This window comes from Thalassophryne amazonica, chromosome 19, assembly GCF_902500255.1.
Source record: "Thalassophryne amazonica chromosome 19, fThaAma1.1, whole genome shotgun sequence".
NCBI classification, from domain to species: Eukaryota; Metazoa; Chordata; class Actinopteri; order Batrachoidiformes; family Batrachoididae; genus Thalassophryne; species Thalassophryne amazonica.
In genome coordinates, this window is record NC_047121.1 from 38,456,572 (window position 1) to 38,476,743 (window position 20,172).

General features: G+C 41.0%; 1 protein-coding gene and 1 long non-coding RNA gene across 2 annotated transcripts in view; one reads left to right on the forward strand and one right to left on the reverse strand.

The window, feature by feature from the left end:
- The window catches only part of efna2a (ephrin-A2a), a 255,598-nt gene that overhangs the window by 212,653 nt on the left and 22,773 nt on the right, over positions 1-20,172 (reverse strand). The gene's annotated exons all lie outside the window — the stretch shown is intronic.
- Positions 2,984-12,869, forward strand: LOC117532166. Its single transcript, XR_004566800.1, has 3 exons — positions 2,984-2,995; positions 5,569-5,575; positions 12,651-12,869. It is a non-coding gene; the product is annotated as an uncharacterized LOC117532166 (long non-coding RNA).

The following is a 20,172-nucleotide window of genomic DNA, read 5'->3' on the forward strand; positions in this document are numbered from 1 at the left end:
CATGTGGTATGTGGTTTTTGTTCAACTCCAAGCGGTACAAAAACAGTTAACGGTGACATAAGAGCTCTACAAAGAACTGCAACAATGTGAGACGTAAACTTTTATGCAATGTAATATCCAGCAGTCTAAAGGCTTCTCAACCAAATGTGTAGTCTGCTTTTAGGAAAGCTTTAAAGAATGCAGCGCCGAGTGTCAAACATACGAGGGCTGTCCGTAAAGTATAGGTCCTTTTTATTTTTTTTCAAAAACTATATGGATTTCATTCATATGTTTTTACGTCAGACATGCTTGAACCCTCGTGCGCATGCGTGAGTTTTTCCACGCCTGTCGGTGACGTCATTTGCCTGTGAGCACTCCTTGTGGGAGGAGTCGCCCAGCCCCTCGTCGGAATTCCTTTAAGTTGCTGAGAGACTGGCGCTTTGTTTGAACAAAATTTTTTCTAAACCTGTGAGACACATCGAAGTGGACATGGTTCGAAAAATTAAGCTGGTTTTCAGTGAAAATTTTAACAGCTGATGAGAGATTTTGAGGTGATTCTGTCACTTTAAGGACTTTTCACGGTGCAAGACGTCGCGCAGCGCTCTCAGGCAGCGTCATCAGCCTGTTTCAAGCTTAAAACCTCCACATTTCAGGCTCTATTGATCCAGGACGTCGTGAGAAAACAGAGAAGTTTCAGAAGAAGTCGGTTTCAGCATTTTATCCGGATATTCCACTGTTAAAGGAGAATTTTTTAATGAAAGACATGCGGGCGGATTGCAGCGTCGGCTTGCAGCCGCCGCGACGCTCCGTCACAGGAAAAACACCTCTGCTGGAAGCCTTAAGGACAAGTTGGAACATCTCCAGCTGATAAACAATTTCTCATATACTCACTCCACTGAAAGCCATCAAAAGCCAACTGGATTTTAACAAATGGTTAACACGGAGGTGTTTTTCCTGTGCCGCCGCGCCGCGTCAGCTGCGTCCCGACGCGCGGACCCGTCCGCACGTCTTTCATTAAAAAAAATCTCCTTTAACAGTGGAATATCCGGATAAAATGCTGAAACCGACTTCTTCTGAAACGTCTCTGTTCTCTCACGACGTCCTGGATCAATAGAGCCTGAAATGTGGAGGTTTTAAGCTTGAAACAGGCTGATGACGCCGCCTGAGAGCGCAGCGCGACGTCTCGCACCGTGAAAAGTCCTTAAAGCGACAGAATCACCTCAAAATCTCTCATCAGCTGTTAAAATTTTCACTGAAAACCAGCTTAATTTTTCGAACCATGTCCACTTCGATGTGTCTCACAGGTTTAGAAAAAAGTTTGATCAAATAAAGCGCCAGTCTCTCAGCAACTTCTCAGACAAAGGAATTCCGACGAGGGGCTGGACGACTCCTCCCACAAAGAGTGCTCACAGGCGAATGACGTCACCGACAGGCGTGGAAAAACTCACGCATGCGCACGAGGGTTCAAGCATGTCTGACGTAAAAACATATGAATGAAATCCATATAGTTTTTGAAAAAAATAAAAAGGACCTATACTTTACGGACAGCCCTCGTATATCAGACACATAAAATATGTAGTAGTTGGCAAGTGTGCGAAAGATTAGTGTAGGTTACATAAGTAATATCAGACCCTGACTAAACGAAATAAAATGTGAGTATTTTAGACAGGATCTACACGTGTGTTTTTGCCCAGAGGACAGTTTGATAGTCTGCAACAAATGTAGCTCAAAGTATAAATGTAATGTAAATGTAAAATCAAATCAGTGTGGAAGTATCAAGTTGACATAGCGCCTGTACTCTGCACATGCATTCAGAGAAATACACAACCACAGCCACTGCACACGTGCAGGATGTAAAGAGGGAATTATAGAAAATCAAAAACAGCAGTGGAAAAGTGTTCATTCAAGACAAAATAGAAAAGATGATGCAAAGAAAACGTTTCAAAATGTTTCTTTTTGTATGAATGAAACAAGCTAGCAGCTCTGTGAAATGAAATGCTACAATAATATCAATATTAACAACAACAACAAGAGCAAACAGACATTTCTGGTGTCCGCCAATCCGGATCCCGATCATCTCCGAAATTCAGTGGAGTCTTCCACGGCGTAATATCTATCTGTCGTGCAAATCCAGTGAGAATCCGTGAAGTTGTTTTGAAGTAATCCTTCAAAGCATATATAAAGTGAAACTTCATCCAGAATCCGTATCCAGATCACGTCCAAAATTTAATGGAGGCCTCCATAGCCTAATATGTATCTGTATTGAAAATTTCGTCAAAATCTGTGCAGTAGTTTTGACGTAATCCCGCTAGCAGTGATCCTTCAAAGCCTATATAAAGTGAAACTTGATCCAGAATCCGAATCACCTCCAGAATTTTATGGTTTCTTCCATGGCCTAATATGTATCTGTGGTGAAAATTTCATCAAAATCTGTGCTGTAGTTTTGACATAATCCTGCTGAGTCAGACAGACAAATACAAATAAATAAATAAATAAATAAAAAAGAACAAATAAATAAACACTGATGATTTTATTTGACCTTGGCAGATGTAATAACAACAGGTAAATTGTTCATAAGGGCAAGGGACACAACTGTAAGTTGGTTACCGCCAATATCTTGCGACACATTTGAGCAGCTTTTGTCACCATCTACTGGCCAATGTACACATTTCAGGGCTTCCACGCATTTCCTACTTAAAACATAAAATAAAGCAAAAACCTATAAATAAAGCTAACCTTGATGTACACTCAACAAAAATATAAATGCAACACTTCTGGTTTTGCTCCCATTTTGTATGAGATGAACTCAAAGATCTAAAACTTTTTCCACATACACAATATCACCATTTCCCTCAAATATTGTTCACAAACCAGTCTAAATCTGTGATAGTGAGCACTTCTCCTTTGCTGAGATAATCCATCCCACCTCACAGGTGTGCCATATCAAGATGCTGATTAGACACAGGTGTGCCTTAGACTGCCCACAATAAAAGGCCACTCTGAAAGGTGCAGTTTTGTTTTATTGGGGGGGGGATACCAGTCAGTATCTGGTGTGACCACCATTTGCTTCATGCAGTGCAACACATCTCCTTCGCATAGAGTTGATCAGGTTGTCAATTGTGGCCTGTGGAATGTTGGTCCACTCCTCTTCAATGGCTGTGCGAAGTTGCTGGATATTGGCAGGAACTGGTACACGCTGTCGTATACGCCGGTCCAGAGCATCCCAAACATGCTCAATGGGTGACATGTCCGGTGAGTATGGCCATGCAAGAACTGGGACATTTTCAGCTTCCAAGAATTGTGTACAGATCCTTGCAACATGGGGCCGTGCATTATCTTGCTGCAACATGAGGTGATGTTCTTGGATGTATGGCACAACAATGGGCCTCAGGATCTCATCACGGTATCTCTGTGCATTCAAAATGCCATCAATAAAATGCACCTGTGTTCTTCGTCCATAACAGACGCCTGCCCATACCATAACCCCACCGCCACCATGGGCCACTCGATCCACAACATTGACATCAGAAAACCGCTCACCCACACGACGCCACACACGCTGTCTGCCATCTGCCCTGAACAGTGTTAACCGCCAGCAAATGTGAGCATTTGCCCACTCACGTCGGTTACGACGACAAACTGGAGTCAGGTCGAGACCCCGATGAGGACGACGAGCATGCAGATGAGCTTCCCTGAGACGGTTTCTGACAGTTTGTGCAGAAATTCTTTGGTTATGCAAACCAATTGTTTCAGCAGCTGTCCGAGTGGCTGGTCTCAGACGATCTTGGAGGTGAACATGCTGGATGTGGAGGTTCTGGGCTGGTGTGGTTACACGTGGTCTGCGGTTGTGAGGCTGGTTGGATGTACTGCCAAATTCTCTGAAACGCCTTTGGAGACGGCTTATGGTAGAGAAATGAACATTCAATACACGAGCAACAGCTCTGGTTGACTCTTGCGACATCTGTGGCATTGTGCTGTGTGATAAAACTGCACCTTTCAGAGTGGCCTTTTATTGTGGGCAGTCTAAGGCACACCTGTGCACTAATCATGGTGTCTAATCATCATCTTGATATGGCACACCTGTGAGGTGGGATGGATTATCTCAGCAAAGGAGAAGTGCTCACTATCACAGATTTAGACTGGTTTGTGAACAAAATTTGAGGGAAATGGTGATATTGTGTATGTGGAAAAAGTTTTAGATCTTTGAGTTCATCTCATACAAAATGGGAGCAAAACCAAAAGTGTTGCATTTATATTTTTGTTGAGTGTATTTTAAGAGGTTTAAAAAGTTGCACTCTGTTATCTGATCAGTTTCATGCTTGAGTGATGCAGATGACAGCCAGTTAGAGTACAGCTACACTGTGATGTCAGTTGCTGTTTTTTTTGGGTTTTTTTTTTTGCAGTTTGTGGACATTAGCTTGCACGCTAACTTTCACTAGCTCAAAGCTAACTTTCTATGGAGTTCAATTTATCTCATTAATATTAATACATGCAAATTCACAGACCTATAAATATTCCTTGATTTGCAAAACGTAAAAAAATGCTGATTTGATTTGAACATGTACTAATTGTATGGAAGACTAAGATTGTAATAATTAACTAAACAACTGCAAATTATAAATCACACAATGCTCATACGGCTGAGAGTATTTAAGCATTGTGTTATATTAAGTGTTTTACGGTTCTTGAGTTTTAGGACACGGGTGGTTTTGCTGTACAGATGGAAGGAAAGTTTTTTCATTAAATTTAGTGTTTGACCTTCCTGTGACCTTGATCCTGTTGTGTACTGAATGGTATCTCCATGTGACTGCTATATGTGAACTTACAAGAGTCTGCAATGATGATTTAAATGCTTTGTCAAGCCGTTAAAAAAAGTTTTTTCAAATGATGTCATAACTTCAAGCTTTTGCTACAATCTGGATCCTTTGATCAGGCCCTTTAATTTGGTGTATTACACGACATGTTTTACTGTATTCCGAAGTTTGACCAAATTTAGTTGACCTTTCACCTCAAGCGAAACCCTGAAGTTCAAGGTCAATCACTTATCCCAGGTAATGGATTATCACCATCACTATGTCCATGCCAAATGTGGAGGCAAAATTTCAAAAATTGCGACAAGTTGTTTCATTGAATTTTGTGTTTGACCTTGTTGTGACCTTGACAATTGACCTTGATTCTTTTGTGTGCTGAAAGGTACACAAAAGGCTGCTATATGTGAAGTTGCAAGAGTCTGCGATGTAAACTGTGTGCTGCACAGCGAGTTAACCAAACCCTTAAAAATCTCAATTTTGCATGTTTTTGTATTATGACATCATGTAATGATGTCATGACTTCAAACTTTTGCCATCTTCTGGATCCCCTCATCAGGCCCTTTAATTTATAAACGCAACACTTTTGGTTTTGCTCCCATTTTGTATGAGATGAACTCAAACTTGAACTTTTTCCACATACACAATATCATCATTTCCCTCAAATATTGTTCACAAACCAGTCTAAATCTGTAATGGTGAGCACTTCTCCTTTGCTGAGATAATCCATCCCACCTCACAGGTGTGCCATATCAAGATGCTGATGAGACACCATGATTAGTGCACAGGTGTGCCTTAGACTGCCCACAATAAAAGGCCACTCTGAAAGGTGCAGTTTTATCACACAGCACAATGCCACAGATGTCACAAGATTTGAGGGAGCGTGCAATTGGCATGCTGACAGCAGGAATGTCAACCAGAGCTGTTGCTCGTGTATTGAATGTTCATTTCTCTACCATAAGCCGTCTCCAAAGGTGTTTCAGAGAATTTGGCAGTACATCCAACCAGCCTCACAACCGCAGACCACGTGTAACCACACCAGCCCAGGACCTCCACATCCAGCATGTTCACCTCCAAGATCGTCTGAGACCAGCCACTCGGACAGCTGCTGAAACAATCGGTTTGCATAACCAAAGAATTTCTGCACAAACTGTCAGAAACCGTCTCAGGGAAGCTCATCTGCATGCTTGTCGTCCTCATCGGGATCTCGACCTGACTCCAGTTCGTCATCGTAACCGACTTGAGTGGGCAAATGCTCACATTCGCTGGCGTTTGGCACGTTGGAGAGGTGTTCTCTTCACGGATGATGCGAAGGAGATGTGTTGCACTGCATGAGGCAAATGGTGGTCACACCAGATACTGACTGGTATCCCCCCCCCAATAAAACAAAACTGCACCTTTCAGAGTGGCCTTTTATTGTGGACAGTCTAAGGCACACCTGTGCACTAATCATGGTGTCTAATCAGCATCTTGATATGGCACACCTGTGAGGTGGGATGGATTATCTCAGCAAAGGAGAAGTGCTCACTATCACAGATGTAGACTGGTTTGTGAACAATATTTGAGGGAAATGGTGATATTGTGTATGTGGAAAAAGTTTTAGATCTTTGAGTTCATCTCAGACAAAATGGGAGCAAAACCAAAAGTGTTGCGTTTATATTTTTGTTGAGTATACATGACATGTTTTGCTGTTAACAGAAATTTGACCTTATTCAGTTAACCTTTCACCTCAAGCCAAAATTTCAAAAATTGGGACCAGGAAAGTTGTTTCGTTGAATTTTGTGTTTGACCTTGCTGTGACCTTTTCCTTTGACCTTGAGCTTGATCCTTTTGTGTTCTGAAAGGTATCTTGCAAGGGCTGCTATGAAATTGCAAGAGTCTGCAATTTAAACTGTGTGCTGCACAGCGAGTTAAAAAGGTGAAAAAAAGCAATGATTACAAACATACATACTGACTAACATCTTGCAAAACTTCATTTTGCCAAGATAGCAATACCTTCTACTCCGTCTCTTGTCAATGAAAAGTAATGACCAGCAGTAACTTTCCAAGTGCATTTTCTTTCCACTCTGTCAGTTTCCTCCAGCTACCTAAAATATGGCCATGAGCATGAGCCTAAGGGCACTAGACGGGGCGCAAGACCCTCCCAGGAGGAATATGATCTATAGCCATTTGCTCAGGGCTGTTGGAACTGGATTATCACCAAACTTTCCAGGTTGGTGTATGAGTTCATACAGTATTCTACTCATAACGTGAGATTTACGATTTCTCCGTGGGCAAATAATTTGGATGCAGACGGTGGCAGGTGGTGTCACGAGAAGACACGGGAAGAAACAACAAGGCCATCGAAGATACAGAAGCTGAGACTGGGAAAAGGGAGGCATTCTAGCGAGAGTGAAACCACCTTCCTCATTACTGACTTGAGCTGTTTGCTAAGTAGCTCCCCAGACGATTTAGTGAGAGCAAGATGACAACGGGGGCTGCTCTATAAAAGACAGGAGGCTGACACTTGTGGCTGTGCATTTGGATATGATGAATAACAAAACCTGTCATGGCAAAAAAACTTAGCAAAGGGAGGAAAAAAATTACCTTAACCAAGTTAGTCTGGAGGATGGAGGTGAGGCTATGTGGTTCTTCATACCTGGTTGACTTTGGACCAGATGACTCAAACAGTAGTGGGTGAATTGCAGTGCGACCTCAGTTTTTCTATTCCCATTTTGGCTGCTTCTGAAGGTTGTAGATTAGACAGAACTTTATTAATCCCTTGGGAAGACTCCCTCAGGGAAATTGAGGTTCCAGCAGCATTGTATAGCAGCACACAGGGTAAGAAGCACACAGTATCAAAAGTCAAAGTTAGGGTTAGTGTTAGTAAAAAGCAATTTGCAAATATAAATAGAAATACACAAATATAAATACCAGAAATCCTGCTTGGTACTGGTTCACTGGCTATTACTGTTGCTCTCCTTCCCGTCCTCTGTCTTCCTGTTACTCCTCATCCCTCCAAGTGAGGAGTCGTACAGTTTGACAGTTAGGTTTACTATTCATTCATTTTCTACACCCGCTTATTCCATTTAAAGGTCACGGGGAGTCTGTACAGTCACTGAGCGAAAAGCGGGGTTCATCCTGGACAGGATGCCAATCTATCGCAGAACTGACACATAGTATAGACAGACAATCTCATTCAAACTCTCACTCACACCTGTAATCCATTTGAAAGTGGGAGGAGCACCAGGAGGGAACCCACACAAACAAGGAGAGAACATATAAAGTCCATGTAGAAAGAACCAGGTCGGAAACAAACCTGGGACGTTTTTACTGTGAGGCAACAGTGTTAACCACTCATCCACCGTGCCGCCCAATCCAGAGTCATCTTTAACAACAACATGCATTGGTATGCATCCAGTCTGCTCATGTGTCTTTGAGCAGGGCACTGGGTGAAGCTCTGTTACTGACCTCCAGCTTCCACGTGGTGCAACAAAGGGGAAAAAACAAAACAAACAAACAAAAAAAAAACTGATTTTGACTACAGTCATTGACAGGCATTAAAAAAAAAAAATCTTTTTTGTGGTCTTTCACGTTCTGTTGAGTTTTGCCAAAATGTCAAACTTGTCTCCAAAAAGACTGAAAACTGACTGGACTTTTTTTTTTCCTAAATTTTTTGAAAAAAAAAAAAATGCAAACACTTTTACAACTAATATACTATACTAATATAATATACTGTGACGAAGTGATACAAAAAACACACACATTAAGCTTTGATGATCCAAAATGTAACACACACACAAGACAAAGTTACAGTTCCTTGAAAACAGCAGATTCCCATAGAAGCCCATGTTAAAATGCCCAACATGACAACTGTTCAGGGACAAATTTTGTTCTAACTCCTTAGTTTAAAACATTTTAATCCATAAAGTGATACATAATTAGGGGTGTGGTCGCTTTCAGCGAATGCTTGTATGCTGCTGCCGCCACTAGCTGTGGCCACTAGTTGTTGTGAAGGACTGTGTCTGTCCTTTCTGAGCTTTTTAATCACAAATATGTAATAATATCGCTCTTTGTGTGGTTAAATGTCCTAACAGCTCACCTTAGACATCTGTGGTCCAGTATTTTTGTTGAGTGAAAGTTTAATTTTATTTCATTTTACATGCTAATGGTGTTAGCACTTTTAGCAGCTATCAGTACCTTGATGACGTTAAATCCAGTCATCCATGATTATTTAGAAAATAAACATGTCATAATTTTTAATGCCCAAACCAAAGCAAGCTGTTATGAGAACAACCATGCAGTCTCTAAAAATCTGATTTAATAAACAGGAAGATTAGCCAGTTAGCTTAGTTCCTTTGGCAGCTAGAAGATGGTGGCACATTCAGGCTTCCAAACCATGAGTCACATCACTCGAGGTTTGTCATATATATATATATATATATATATATATATATATATATATATATATATATATGGGTGATTCTTAGACTACGGGCACTTATTATGTCCTTTGATCATATTGTATGAAAAACAGAAAAAAGGGGAAATTTCACACTTTTATAGTTATCTTTACAATGAAAGTGTGTTAAGAAATTTGTTCTAGTAGTCTATGATGACTTTTTCACCTTTTTTCAGCATCATTATATGCAAATATTGCCGTTTTGTGCTTGTCCCACACCCAGACTTTTGATCTTCAATGATAAAAATGAATGGTAAAGAAACATTTTTTCTAATGTTTTAAAATATCTCTGAATAAAATATCAGTAAAATAATCAAAACATAATTGGGGTATTCAATGTCATACAACTGTTGTGATTTTTTTAAACAAAATGTAGTTGTCCCACACTATTGCCATAATTTCCACCACAACACTGTAATGTCCCTTTAAACAGTTTGTATGAAAGATTGTTTGGGTAGTTTCTATGGAGATAAACAGTGACATCAGAGCATATGTATATAGCGCCAAATCACAACAAACAGTTGCCCCAAGGGCGCTTTATATGTAAGGCAACGGTGTGGTGGAAATTACATTTACAGGCCAATAGTGCCCGTAGTTAAAGAATCACACTCATATATATATATATATATATATATATATATATATATATATATACACATACACACCCAAAGTCTACAAGCCAAAATATTACTCTTAATCTGTCTGAGATGATGAAACATCTACATTGACCAGCATGCCTTTGCGATCAGTGGCCTACCTAGGCCTACTGGGCCTATTGGTGAAGTCGTTCTTTCTTCTTTCTCTTTTTTTTCTGGTTAGAACACATTTTAAAAAAATTCCTATTACTGTTTCACAACTCCCAGTGCAGCATGTGTTTCCACACATTTACACATGCAGCACCTTTTATCTTAAAACACACCAAAAACTGCCTAGTTCCTGAAGCAGGTCTGCGGACATCATCCATATAAAAACCTGTTACATGCACGCATGGTTAAATTGTACACATCAGGTGTGCACGTGTATAACAATTCTTACAGGTTTCTGGCCTTACTGGTCAAGAATTCTCAGTCTAATCTAAGTTTTTTGTTGTTTATCAAGCAAAGTTTAACATGGCAAAGTCTAAAGTTGGACATTTTTAACATTTTAACATGGGCTTCAATGACAACCTGCTTGCTTTTGGAGCCAGCCTCAAGTGGCCAGTCAAACTACTGCAACTTTTTCTTCTTCTTCTTCCAGGTGGGCTTCATCTGAGCCCGTCGAAACTTACAGCTTGGTCACGACTCTTGAACAAACAAAGAGGAGATTCGCGCTGGGACCAAACGGAGAGAACAATCACAGAGACGGATGTACGGCAAACACCTGAGCACAGGTGGAAAGCTCGAAGCAGTGCACAGGTATATATGGATGCACATGCACGAGGTCGGCCATCTACATTATTCATCGCTACGGGAGAAGCGACGAGGCTGCGGTTCACGATAGTCGGCATCTCAGCCGCTGTGCTCCTTTTGTTTTCTGTTGACCTATTTTAGATGAACCAAACATCAATAACACTTCCCTCAAGATACATGCAGCTGTGCACGCACATGTGCACACACACACGCACACAGGTGAACGCTTGAGCCTCCTCGCTTCCTAACGCTGTGCAAGAGGAAGTCAGCGGTAAGTGTTTGAAGTGCGTTTGATCAAACAGAGAGTATGCAGCTCCACTCGTGGATGCCACAGCCTATACTCCTCACCGCTCCCACAGACACTAATACATGCTTTCTGTCAATCCTTCTCCTTTCCCTTTCTCTCTTTGAATCCTCCCCTTTTCTCTCTTTTTGCCTCATCCCTTCCATCACGTTCCCCTTGTCCTTTTTCTCCCCGCTTTAAGACAGTTTTCCCTTCATTGGCCTTAACAAATCACATAACTGCTGAAGACACTAATCTCATTAAAGGGGTCATGATGGTTTTTATCAACGCTTATATTTAAATAAAATGAGGTTTCCCTTTTGAAAGCAACATTTAGTTCTGAAATGGTTGGCTGTAGACTTTCGTGACATTTACCCCCCCCCCCCCCCACACACACACACCCTTTTTTTTCCGACTGCTCGCATACGGATCTGCATGCTGATTTGGTATAAGCTTTACAAATTTCAGATCTACAAGGAGAAAGAAGCTAAAGTGCATATTTTTAACGGTGGGACAAAACCAAGAGAACATGCAAAGGAAAAGGCCATCGGCAGGGTTGATCCCACGACCTTCAGGTGTAAGGCAAGTATGCTAACACCGAGTCACTGCAAGCAGTGTTGTGTTTTTCCCACAGTGTACTCAAACTCACAACCTCAGGTGCTGGAGGCAGACACTCTAACCACAAGGCTAAAAACAAAAACAAACAAACAAAAAAAAAACAAAGCCTCTGGACCATCTTTTGGTGTTGGGGAAGTGACATTTACCATCTGCACAGCACCTCTTACTGGCTGCAAACTTTGACCATTTTATAACCGGGGCTCTATTTTTCAAAATAGTCATTCTAATCCAATTACATTTTTTTCCGTGAATCTGATTGGACTATAAAATATCAAGTAGACTGTGGCAAAATATTCGACCGCTTCACATTTGATGTATAACTCCATGCCTTGGCCGCGTTGCTGCGCAGATGTGAACTATGGTGCTGTCAGCTGAGAGCGACAAACTAGTGCAGGGATGACGATGCCGAAGATGCGTGGATTAATGGATTTAACTGGATTGATTGATGGATTTAACTCAATGCAGTTGATGAGATGGAGAAATCTGTGGGTCTGCTCACAGAATTTCCACTTTGGCATGAAGATGATGTTGCTACAGTAAGCTTTAATGAGCTGACCACACCCCTTTCACAACGATCCGCCAACCAAATTACTTACAGAAAAATAAACCGTGCAAACGATGGAATTGGATTAGAATGGGAATAATCCTGTTGTGTCTGATGATTTGTGGACCTCATGCTGGATTACGGTCGCAAAAAAGGAGTTTTAGCGGCGACGCGTTAGCGGTATCTTTGTGGCCATTCAGTCGCTTCGATGCAGGAGTGAATCTTTCAAAGTTCTCCGTCGGGGTTGGTGGGTGGCACAGTGCAATTTATCGCCAAAACAGCAGGGGGCACAACATTTTTTGTGAAGACTGGCCTACATATGAAAGTCCTTGATTGTGAAACTGGAAAAGAGTATTTGGAAATTATGTAGTTAGCGGACCAATCACAGCTGTGCGGTCTCTGTCATCTCAATGTGTAGATACAGTTATTAGGGGGCAAGGTTGGGTAGCATTACTTTGAAAGAATACATGTAGATTACATGTATGTATGTACATACATTTGGATTACTTGTAATCTGATTACTTTTGGATTACATTTCAAAGTAATCCTACCCAACCTTGTTAGGGGGTGTATATCAGGCTACGGAGAGGGGCTTGGAGGGGGTTCGCAATGATGCAGAGGGCTCTGTATGGCTACAGAGTTGTGGATACGGAGTAGCATAAATTGGGCTTTAGCATCTTCCTATGACCTCATAGCTATCTGCTGGTGTTGCTTTCCAATGAGTCATTACATGTTGATTGTTGATGGGTCTTACAGAATGCTGGCGTTAGCCTCATAGCCGGCAATGAACTGTATAATTGGTGACTTTATAAAGTTTCCTTACATTTACTGAGATAAACATGAACCCTGTGGCATTACTTTATATAAGCGGTTAGCTTGTGAATCTGTTTGTTCTAGATCAGCACTGTACTGAAAGGATGAACCCAGGGACTTCTAAAAAAATAAGTAAAAGTAGACTTCAGAGGCCCAGTTCATAGTGCATTCCAAAATACGGTAGTAGGTTTATGGAAGTAAATGTAGATGTTAAATGGTCTGCATTTATATAGCACTTTTCCATCTGCATCAGATGCTCAAAGTGCTTTACAATAATGCATCACATTCACCCCGTTATCACGGTGCTGCCATACAAGGCACTCACTACACACCTGGAGCAACTAGGGGATTAAGGACCTTGCCCAAGGGCCCTTAGTGATTTTCCGGTCAGGCTGGGATTTGAACCAAGGAGCCTCTGGTCTCAAGCCCAACGCTTAACCACTAGACCATCACCTCCCCTGGGAAGTAGCTATAGCTGCTTCCATAAACTTACCTGCTACTTCAATAAACCTGAAGGAAAGAAAGTGTATTAAACAATGTAGATTGGATAATACACTTTCTTTCCTTCAGAGGTTCTGAATTAGACTCTGTCAAGTGTCTGTCAAGGACTCTCAGACCATGAGAAACAAAATTATCTGGTCTGATGAGACAAACCCATCTGAACTCTTTGGTGTGAATGCCAAGTTTCATGTTTGGAGGAAACCAAGCACCAGCCCTACAGGGAACCATGGTGGTGGGATGTGTTTCAGTGGCAGGAACTGGGAGACTAGTCAGGATTGAGGGAAAGATGAATACAGCAATGTACAGAGACATCCTGGATGAAAACCTGCTCCAGAGCACTCTTGACCTCATACTGGGGCAACAGTTCATCTTTCAGCAGGACAATGACCCTAAGCACACAGGAGTGGCTTCCTCAAGGACAACTCTGTGAATGTCCTTGCATGGTCCAGCCAGAGCCCAGACCTGAACATCTCTGGAGAGATCTGAAAATGGCTGTGCATCGACACTCCCCATCCACCTGATGGAGATTGAGTGGTGCTGCAAAGAGGAATGGACCAAAACTGCCTAAAGATAGATGTGCTAAGCTTGTGGCATCATATTCAAGATGACTTGAGACTGTATTGCTGCCAAAGGTGCATCAACAAAGTATTGAGCAAAGGGTGTGAATACGTATGTACATGTAATATCTTAGTTTTTAATTTTTAATAAATTTGCAAAAAAAATTCAAAATACCTTTTTTCATGTTGTCATTATAGGGTGTTGTTAGTAGAATTTTGAGGGGAAAAAAATTATTTGCTCCATTTTGTAATAAGGCTGTAACATAAAATGTAGAAAAAGTGAAGCGCTGTGAATACTTTCCGGATGCACCGTAAGTATAATTTGCACTCTGGCTATACTACCATCCACGAAATGTGAAAAATACCATTGCAAAGATACAAATTATTCATAAGATATCACAATTGTAAGAATGTGAAACTGAACAGCATGAATGTGCTTATTTTTGTAAGCCCTGTCCTGCTGATTATTCCTTGTTCGGCAGATATTATTCAGTGATATGCACAAGCTATATGTTACACTGCTGTTCCGATGGCACCACAATGACATATGTGTCACTGCACTCTACATTCACGGTGGAAAAATAACAATTCTGCAGAAGCTGTTTGTTCAGAGGCTGATATCTCCTATGAAGCATGTTCTTCCAGAGTTGCAGCTACGAAGGACATCAACACAAAGCCCAATGAAGAAGGGAGCCCTGCAGCAGCCTCTTCAGTAATCAGGGATAAGAAGATGTGTGTGTGGTGGTGGTGGGGGGGTGCAAAAAGAGAGTAGCTGTGAGAAGAGGAGCCCAGCAGTCGCCTCGGAACTACAGAAGATTTGCCAGTCTTTGATTAGGCTCTTCAACTGGTGTAAGATCTTTTTCTCTACTGCTGCAACATGCTAACCCACACCTAGACGCCCACATAAAATCTCACACCTTCAAAGCACAAACAAGCGGTTCTTGGACAGACACATGCACAGGTGGATGGTGCACAAAGGAAGAATAGAAGCCCCTTCTTTAACGACCTAACATGTGTCCACGGCTGAGTGAGGTGACGCTGAAAATCTCATCACCAGAGACACTCCTCATTTTCTGTTTGCCTCTGAAGAGAAGACAGAACTGGCAAAAAAAAAAAAAAAAAAAAGGAAGAAAAAAACCCTAATAATGTTCTCACATCTTCACTCTTCATTTTCTGTAAAGACGGGAGAGAAGACGAATCTTAATGGAGTGAAAAACCTGCAGAGTGGAAGACGGGAGAGGTGGTCTCGTTATTGTCTGTTAATCAGTGTCTTCATTACCATTACTACGTATGCTGATCCACATTACCATCAAATACTTTGGCACCTTCAACACAACAATCGGCAGTACTGGCCTGCAGATTATCACAGCCATCCGTAATGTAGAGAGATCTCTGCATGTGCGTGAATAAAACAGTTTCTCAGTTGGTTCAGTCTGCAGGTAGTAAATTCTGAGAGTATGTGGTGGTTAGGAGCAATGCCGTAACAACTAGTGTGCCTTAAATGACAGTGGTGCCATCTTGGTTCCAAAATAGCGTTCGCTGTTAATCTGTCTGCATGGAAATCCAGCTGTTTTATTTATTTATTCGCTGAAACTGCCGGGTTGTTGTGCATTTGGAGGCACAAACAGACACAACAAGGGCTTCAAGATGTACAGATTCCATTCAGAGCCGAACAGAAGAAAAATTTGGGAGAATAAAGTCAGCTGTGTGGGATGGAAGCTGAAAGCTTTGAGAGGTAAATTTATTGTTCAGTCCCATGTTCAGTAAAATTTATCTAAACCATCGTCATATAAACCGGATAGTCGCAGTCACCGGATCAAAAAAAGTCCCAAAGTTTTTGTATTGTTTTCCATGTAATAAACATTGTATATAACAGATTTTGTATAACGTATTTTTCGCTCACATCGGATAAAATACCCCTTCTGAGAGCAATGTATTTCCATTAAAAACCCCGAGCAGTCTGGACGTGCACAGTAACAGAGGTACAAATCAAAGTGTCACAGCTGAACTGTGACAGACACTCAAAGTGCTTTTCCAAATATTGCCTCACATTCACCCCGATGTGAGGGTGCTGCTATACAAGTGCGACACATCAGGAGCAACTAGGGCCTTTAGTGATTTGCTTGTCAGGCTGGGATTTGAACCGAGGACCCTCTGGTCTCAAGCCCAACACTTTAACCACTAGATCATCACCTCCCCTGAATTATAAGTTAGATCAACTGTAGAGCAACTCTAACTTACAAACTTAAGTTCAAACAGCTTAATTCATTCCTTCACTATGATGTAGATAGATGGTTGATCAAACTTACAAATTTAAGTTCAAACAGCTTAATTAATTCAGGTTTTTACCAATTGTAACACTTTTTAAGTTGGTTCAACTATTTTCTTTTTTCAGTGTAGACAGACCAGTGATCTATCCCCATTTCCTGAAGGTAACCATCTATCTACATCATAGTCAGGTGAAAAGTGGGCATCCCCTTGGCCTTCTCCAGCCACTGGGGTCCTCAACACTGTGGCACCTGCATGCTGGTTCATGCCCAAAGAAACACGCCACATGGCCAAAATGTCATATCTGAGGATCACTCACAATGCAAGCGATAACCTCAACTGAATCTCCCAAAGTAGCCGCTTGTTTTGCACAAAGTCATTCGATTGGAATTCAAGGATCCTCCAAAAGACCCCTCATACCAAAGGTATCTAATCATCGATTTAGGTCACTGGTTATCCTACGGTCACATTAGCTGCAAGTGACAGAGGCAAAGTGACATTTCCCATTCATTTTCAATCAGAGTGAGCGTGTTGCAGCGACAAAAGACAACGGTCGCTATACCGCCAGCTAGGGACCAAAATAGACGAGAAGTGTATTTTATGCAAATGCTGAGTGATAAGACACGACAACTGCCAATCTGAAGAAAGAGGCAGCGTGGTGTCAGCTGGTTGCTCGCTCTCATAAAATAATCCAACATGGCGTAATACACTCCAGAACTGCTGTATTTCTGTATACATCGACTATGTTTGATATATTTTCCTCATATATATTGTAAAGGTTAGCAAGAAATAAAACATGCCTAAATCTAAAAAATGCTGTTTTTGTAACCAGATAATACCTCTGAAAGGATTCACAAGAGATCTTAGCATGCTAAATAACGATACAGGAAAAACACATAGTGACAGTGTCGGGTTTTCCTGTCCTTTATTATCTATCATTAAACATAACACCAAGTAACCAGGAGCTGGCCACCCTTGTTAGCACGATCTTTGAAGAACCAGTTGACTAATTTCATTCATATTTAGCATAAGGGTGTACTTGGGTGATCCCCGACACTTTGTATTACTGATTTGTGGGGACCAATAGATTTCAAAAAGTGCATTACTGTGCAAGGAGCCTAGTGAGGGAAGCCACCAAGACACCCAAGACAAGTCTGAAGGAGTTACAGGCTGTTATTGCTGTGACTGGAGAAAATGTGCATCGTGCAACTTTTGTCTCTTGCATCTACATCTGCATGGTGGAGCAACACAGAGAAGTTGTTAGCTTTTCAGCTGCCCCATTTTTTAGTCAGGGTCACCACAGTGTATCCAGTACAGATCCTGGGATTTGGCACAGGTTTAATGCCGGATGCCATTCCTGACATAACCCCAGTTTTACCTGGAGAAACTGGAGGGGCACAGAAAAGGATTTTTTTTAAAGCCTAGATCGGATCTGTTTTCTTATATGAAGCTCCTCCGTTGTGCTTCTCTTTTGTTGTCAGATTCACAGTGACATTCACATCTCTGGGTCCTAGTCCTTTGAAACTGACAGACATCTGGAAAAAGCGCATGGAACCATGAGGTCTATGGACAGAGGTGTTTGGTATCTTTTCAGTAGGACGAATGTTCAAGTGTTTAAGGTCCTGGTGGTTCTTGTTTTCTGCCTAGTTGTGAGGCTGGAATGCTAGCCAGTGATCAAAGGTGACAGACAACTGGATGTCTTCGGTACTAGGTCTCTTGGGATGATTTTAGGGTACCGCTGGAGTGATGATGTAGCAAATTAATGGTTACTTCTGTGATGTATTTCTCTGAGCATTATCCAATACATAGGTGCCTCAGTGTTGACAATCCCAACACCTGGAATAAGGCCAAGGGGATGCCCATGAATCACCTGGCTAAAGCAGACAGATGACTATTTTCGGAAGTGTTGTGTTCAGTGGCGGTTGGTGGCATTCATTTTTAAGAGGGTGCACCTTCACTTTTTCATGAAGGGAGATTTGCTACAAGGCCACATAACTTCTCACTATGTGTACCTAATATATTGGCAACTGAATGTATATTAGGAGCCAAATACAGTAACCCTGCTAACTACCTCCCACACACACACTTGATCACCTGTCATCGGAGCTTAGATAGTCCACAGTCGGCTTCTTGTTTTGAATTCAGCCAGTGAGACATTTCATATCAAAACTTCGATGTGCACTTTAAGACTCCAAAGAGTGCTCTGGGCTGATCCTTGCTTCAAATGATGTCATGCGACAACTGCAAAAGCACACAGATGAAATAAGACAAACATAGCTGGAAGGTGGACTTGGAACGCAAAGGCCGTGGTGGTCGTCGGCATACCAATCATTTTTCAGATTATTACAGCCAGAGCGAGTAAACTCCTGAGCTGTGTGTGAGTGATTGGTCCATTGTCCAATAAAATTTGACCAGAAACATGAGCTGCATCCCTGAGGGAAAGTTACATGTTCAAATTAAAACTCAGCCTCAGGTCACATGATTGTGAAAACTTTATCCAGGGGATTGTAGTAAATCATACTTATTTATTAATTAGCTTGTATATTTTCCACGATATTTTGAAAGGACAGCGCCCTAAGGCCCTCTAGTGACCATCCACCAGCTTGATGTGAAGCTGGTGGATGTACAAACTAGCCATAGCCTCGCTAATGATTTAGCATTACCACCCCCAAATACAATTAATGGTTCAGTCAGTGACGTTTCTGCAGATAAAATCTGTATTTAATGGCTAAAAGTACGGGAATATTTTAGTTGTCAAAAATAAAGAAAGAAAGAAACCGTCCACAGACAATAGCTGCAAGAAGAAAAGCCACCCAATGTGTAAAACGTATACTGAGTGACAGCAAGAGGAGTAAATATACTGACTGTGATTACACACCCACAGAATCACCACCTGCAGCTGTTTTCATAAATTTAATGTAATATTTTAAAATTATCTTCAGCAAAAACTAAGTATGGATTGGCAGAGGTTAAATCTTTAGGCTAGCTAACCATGAAGCTAACATGACAAAGTATCAAGCTACACGCCGCTCGTTTTTTCCTCCTCTCACTTTGGTTTGAATTCAGAGCAAAATACCATTTGAGTTTGTTAAAACCATGTTTAAATTCTAAAATCAATAAGAAGCATCATTGTAGCCATCATTTGAAACCATGATATTATTTCCACTTCCTCCTCCTCCTCCTCATCATCATCATCATCCACCACTAATGAAAATTATCACTACCATTATGTTCTCTGCTGTTATCGTCATCCTCATGATCATTGTTATAATCAACCTGATTTTGCTGAGGTTTTTGGAGTGTGACCCTGAGAGGTTTGTAGAAAGGAAGACGCTCATGTGCACATTTCTAGCGAGCTTGGAAACGTGAACCCACCAAATGCAGAAAGGAATCAGACGCAGTGTTGTATAAAGTACCAGAAAATCACACTTAAGTAAAAGTACAGATACCCATTAGAAAAATGACTTTGGTAGAAGTTCAAGTCACTGACTGAAATGCTACTCAAGTAAAAGTGTTAAAGTATCTAGTATTTATTGTACTTAAGTATGGCAAATAATGTACAACTGAATGTACTCAAGTATTGAAAGTAAAAGTACAAGTAAATGTTAATCAAAAATGGACTGATTTTTTTTTATATATTACTAGGCTTGTAAATGACTGGTAGTATAAGTCAAAATACTGAAAATTGTGCACATCACACAAAAACACTTCAGAAACAAGGTGTCAAAACCTAAACGAGAGGATACTCACTAGGTGTTTGTTATTTATTTCTATATGTATTTATTTATTTTCATTGTTACATGGTTTTATCTTTTCTGTTGTGTTTTGTTTCATTAGGTTCTTTTTTGTCTCTTTCTCTAAAATTGTATTGTAACATTATTAGTCTATTATTATTGACTATTATTGTCTATTATGTAGACTATTATTGTTGCTAATATATGAATAAAAATAAATTTAAAAAATGACAATTTG